The following is a 5,671-nucleotide window of genomic DNA, read 5'->3' as shown; positions in this document are numbered from 1 at the left end:
GACTAAGTGTAATTCAGTGGCTGCTTTTTGACCCACTAAATGGTGGCTTGGTCATGGCACATGGTTGTGGCCACGGCACTTGTGTGCCAAAGGAGTAACAATCATGACCATGTGGTGCCTCCCAGCTAATCAGGCCAGGAGGCGCTGTAATTGTGATACATCAACCGCACACCTGCTCTATCGGATTTAAAGATGTTCTTTAACGCCCTGTGAAGTACCATTACGTCACGGGCGTTGACCTGTTAATGTGAACTGACGTACTATTAGGTCATAGCGTCAACCGGCTACTGTGTCCACAGACCGTTGTTATAGGGAAAAAAGGCCGCTTTTGTTTTTTCAACCAAGTTTAATTTTTTCCCTATAACAAAAAGAAAAAAGTACTAATTTTGGCTACCCCCAAACTATAATATTGTTTTTCCCGCACGAGGAACACCACAAAAACAGAAAAAAAACCATGCCAGAATCACTATTATTTTTAATGGTCACCACCCCTTCCAAAACCGAATAAAAAGTGATCAAAAAGACGCATGTTTCCCAAAACAGTACCAATAAAAATAAGTTCTTACACAGCTTTTTTGACTTGCCATAAAAATAAATGTTAACACCCCAAAAAATAAAATAAAAATAAAAAAGTGGTTTTATCGTGCAAATGCTGCAAAACATTAAAAAAAAAACTATATACAGATGGTATCCTCGTAATCGTATTGAACCGCAGAATAAACTAAAATTGTAATTTACATATAGCTCACGGTGAACACTAAAAAAAACAAAAACCTAAGAAATGTCAGAAATGCTGGTTCTCAGTCACCTTGCTTGCCAAAAAATTTCTTACGTGAACAAAAAACATTGCATGTACCCCAAAATGGTACCAATGAAAACAGATCCCACAATAAATAAGCCCACACACCACCCCGTTGGCAAAAAAATAAAAAAAAGTTTTGGCGCTCAGAATATGGCGATGCAAAATGTGGAGTGTTCCAAAAGCGGATAAGATTGGGCACCATTTATCAGTGCGACTATGGCCACACATCGGTGAAATATTATAAAAAAAATGTCCCCCTTTATTGTACCCTATTTTTATGCCCTAATGTGTTCCGCACAGCTTACATATGCCCCACATTATAAACTGAAATACCAGTAAAACCCCAAACAGAACTACCTAGCAAAATCTGCACTTTACATCCACGTATATGGCATCGCCATACCCGGCAGAACCTGCTTAGCAGTTTACGAGGTGCCTTCAGTGGCATAAACTGGGCACAACATATTGTGCACTAAAATGGCATATCAGTGGAAAATTGCAATTTTTAATTTGCACCATCCGCTGCGTATTAATTACTAATGAAAAAACACCTGTGGGGGCAAAATGCTCACCACCCCTTAAGGCATTTTAATGGGTGTATAGTTTCTAAAATAAGGCTCAGGGCTAAGAGGTTTGTTTTTACTTATTTGACCACCGAGCCCTGCAATTGTTGGTATGTGCTGTGAAAATCACCGAAATAGACCTCAAATGCGCATGTTGCACTTCTGAGCTCTGTCAGATGTCCAGGCAAATTATAAATGCCTTGAAGGGTGTGTAGTTTCCAAAATGGGATCACTTCTTGGGGGCTTCCACTGTACTCTGAAAAAATTTAGATTTTCATTACACGGCCTCAGGCCGGATTCACACGAGCGTGTGTGTTTTGCGCACGCAAAAACGCAGCTTTTTGCGTATGCAGAAGGCACTTAACAGCTCCGTGTGTGATGATCATATGGTGCGCGGCTGCGTGCTTTTCGCGCAGCCGCCATCATTATGACACTCTGTTTGTAAACAGAAAAGCATGTGGGGCTTTTCTGTTTTTATTTATACTTTTCACTGCTGTTGCGCGAATCACGCACGTCCCACGGAAGTGCTTCCGTGTGGTGTGCGTGATTTTCACGCACCTATTGACTTCAATGGGTGCGTGATTCGCGAAAAATGCACAAATATAGGACATGTCGTGAGTTTTACGCAGCGGACTCGCGCTGCGTAAAAATCACAGATCGTCTGCGCGGTCCCATAGACTAATATAGGTCCGTGCGAGGCGCGTGAAAATCACGCGCGTTGCACGGACGTATATGACGTTCGTCTGAATAAGCCCTCATTCCACGAAATTCAGCAAAAAACCTGTGGGGTCAAAATGCCCACTATACCCCTTGATAAATTTCTTGAGGGGTGTAGTTTGCCAAATTAGGTCTTTTTGTGGGTGTTTCCACGGTTTTGGCCCCACAAGACCTCTTCAAACCTGACATGGTGCTGGAAATATATTCTAATAAAAAGTGGATTTTGGGGCCTCTAAGTGCTCCTTTGCTTCTGGGGCTTGTGTTTCAGTCCATTAGCGCACTAGGGCCACATGTGGGATATTACAAAAAAAAGGGATTAAAAATGAATATCTGCAAAAAAAAATTCTTGTGAAACACCTAAAGGGTTAAACTTTCTAAATGCTGTTTTGAATACTTTGAGGGGTACAGTTTTTAAAATGGGGTCATGTATGGGGGTTTCTATTGTATGGGCCTCTCAAAGCCACTTCACAACTGAACTGGTCCCTGTAAAAATAGCCTTTTGAAATTTGCGTTTCTCAGGTAAAACCTGTGTTACAGATAATTTTTTTTTATTATTACAAATTAATTTCGGCAAAAAAAATGAAATTTGTCAATTTCATCTCTACTTTGCCTTAATTCCTGTGAAACGTCTAATGGGTTAAAATACTTTCTGAATGTGGTTTTGAATACCTTGTGGGGTGCAGTTTCCAAAATGGGGTGATTTATTGGGACTTTCTAATATATTAGGCCCTCAAAGCCACTTCAGAACTGAACTGGTCCCTGAAAAAATGGCCTATTGAAATTTTATTGAAAATATGAGAAATTGCTGCTAATGTTCTAAGCCTTGTAACGTCCTAGAAAAATAAAAGGACGTGAAAAAAAATGATGCAAACATGAAGTAGACATATGGGGATGTTAACTAGTAACTATTTTGTGTGGTATTACTATCTGTTTTACATTTACATTTAAATTTAGTAAAATGCAATTTCTCATATTTTCAAGAAAATTTCAATAGGCCATTTTTTCACGGACCAGTTCAGTTCTGAAGTGGCTTTGAGGGCCTTATATATTTGAAAGTCCCCATAAATCACACCATTTTGAAAACTGCACCCCTCAAGGTATTCAAAACCACATTCAGAAATTTTGCCGAAATTCATTTGTAATAAAAAAAAATTAAAAAAAATCTGTAACACAGAAGGTTTTACCAGGGAAACGCAACTCAATATTTATTGCCCAGATTCTGCAGATTTTAGAAATATCCAACATGTGGCCCTAGTGTCCTAATGTACTGAAACACAGGCCTCAGAAGCAAAGGAGCACCTAGTGGATTTTGGGGCCTCCTTTTTGTAGGAATATATTTTAGGCACCATGTCAGGTTTGAGGAGGTCTTGTGGTACCTAAACAGTCGAAACCCCCAAAAAGTGACCCCATTTTGGAAACTACACCCCTCAAGGCATTTTTCTAGGGGTATAGTTAGCATTTTGACTCCACAGTTTTTTTTTGCAGAATTTAGTGGAATTAGTCTGTGAAGATGAAAATCACCTATTTTTCTGTGGAAACATAGAATTTTTTCATTTTTACAAGGAATAAAAGGAGAAAAAGCCGCCCAACATTTGTAAAGCAATTTCTTCCGATAACGGCAATATGTGGTCGTAAACTGATGTTTGGACCCACAGCAGGGCTCAGAAGGGAAGGAGTGCATTTTGGAGCGCAGATTTTGCTGGATTGGTTTTCAGTGCCATGTCGGGTTTGCAACGCCCCGGAGGGACCAAAATAGTGGAAACCCCCCCCCCCCAAAAGTGGCCCTATTTTGGAATCTACACCCCTCAAGGAATTTTTCTAGGGGTATAGTGAGCATTTTGGCCCCTCAGGATCTTTTTTTTTAAACTAAGGTGACCAAAAAACAGCGATTTTGGCGCTTTAAATTCTTTATTTATTACAGCATTCACCGTGCGCAATAAATTAAGTTTTCATTTATTCTGCCGGTCGGTACGATTACGCCGATACCATATGTGTATAGTTTGTTTTTAAGTTTTGCAGCGTTTGCACAATAAAATTAAGTTTCTATAAAATAATTTATTTTCTGAGACACTATTCTGAGTCGTAACGTTTTTTATTTTTTCGTCAAAAAAGCTGTGGGAGGTCTTGTTTTTTGCAGGACGGGTAGTAGTTTGTATTGGTACTATTTTGGGGTAAATGCGACTTTTTGATCACTTTTTATTCTATATCTTGGGAGGGGTGGTGACCAAAAAATAGCAATGTTGCATCGTTTTCCGTTTATTTTGTTTGCGGCGTTCATCGTGCGGAAAAATTAGCATTATAGTTTGGGTCGTTACGAACACGGTGATACCAAATATGTGTACTTTTTTTTTTTTTAACGTTTTCATTTTTTCCCTATAATGACTTATTATAGCAGAACAAAAACGTATTTTTACACTTTTATAAAACATTTTTATTAACTTTTTTTTACAATTTTATTTTTTTGACCTGCAGCTAGAATATATTACACTACATAGGTAGTGTAATGTATTCCAACTGTCAGTGTGACGTCAGTCACTCTGACAGTTGGTCTACGAGGATCAGCAGAGGCTGATCCTCATAGGCTGACATACATGGCAGACTTGGGGGCCATTGTCTGGCCCCCGGGTGCCATCAGACGCCCCCACGATTGCATGGGGGCTGCTGATGCGCTACAAACCCGCTACATGCGGAGATCGCAATCGAGCCCCGCATGTAACGGGTTAATTGCTAAAATCAGCGGCGATGAGCCCCTGATCGGCAACACTGGAGTGTCAGCTGTCGGGGACAGCTGATCTCCAAGTTCCCGATGCACACTGTCGCCGACAGTGTGCCATCGGGAACGACACAGTGACTTCCTGTCACTCTGACAGGAAGCCTATCAGGACCAGCCGAAGGTTGGTCCTGATGGGCTTCCGTCCATGGTAGACCCGGAAGCCATTGTTTGGCTTCCGTTTGCCATAGTAACTATCGGCAAACCCCGTGATTTCGGACCGGGGTCTGCCTATATGTTAGAAACCCCCAAAATTCGGCGATTGCACCCGATCGCCGAATTTAAGGGGTTATTTCGCCGAAACCAGCGGCAAAGGACCGCTGGCCGGCAAGAGGGGAGTGTCAGCTGTCGGCGACAGCTGACCTCCCGGTTCCCGATGCACACTGTCGCCGACAGTGTGCATCGGGAAAAACTCAGTAACTGTACGTCCTGGGACCGGAAACAACGAGGAAGTATTTCCATAAAAGGGTCCCTCTTACCTGCTCCAGTTGTTTCCTGTTCCTTGGGCACGTGAGGAAGAAGTGGCGAGTACGTCACGCAGCCTGGTCTCCCCAGGTGGGAGGGCTGCGTAGTGGACGGGTTCTCCGGTTTTTACAGCCTCTACCGTCATAGGTTCTCACATGAGAGGCAGCCTGGGCTGTTGGTTTTTTTTCTTCACTGATCTCCCATGGATGGAAGTAGGCAAGGATGAAAAATTACGGTGAGCGCAGCGTCTGGGTGTCCCTGTGCTGGGATGCCATCTCCAGCTGAACAGATGGTGCGTGATTTAGTTATGCCGAGCTCCTTGATTGGTGGCGATTGTCAGGAGGCGTGGCTACA

Source organism: Rhinoderma darwinii, chromosome 2, assembly GCF_050947455.1.
Source record: "Rhinoderma darwinii isolate aRhiDar2 chromosome 2, aRhiDar2.hap1, whole genome shotgun sequence".
NCBI lineage: Eukaryota > Metazoa > Chordata > Amphibia > Anura > Rhinodermatidae > Rhinoderma > Rhinoderma darwinii.
Note: the sequence above shows the minus strand (reverse complement) of the source record.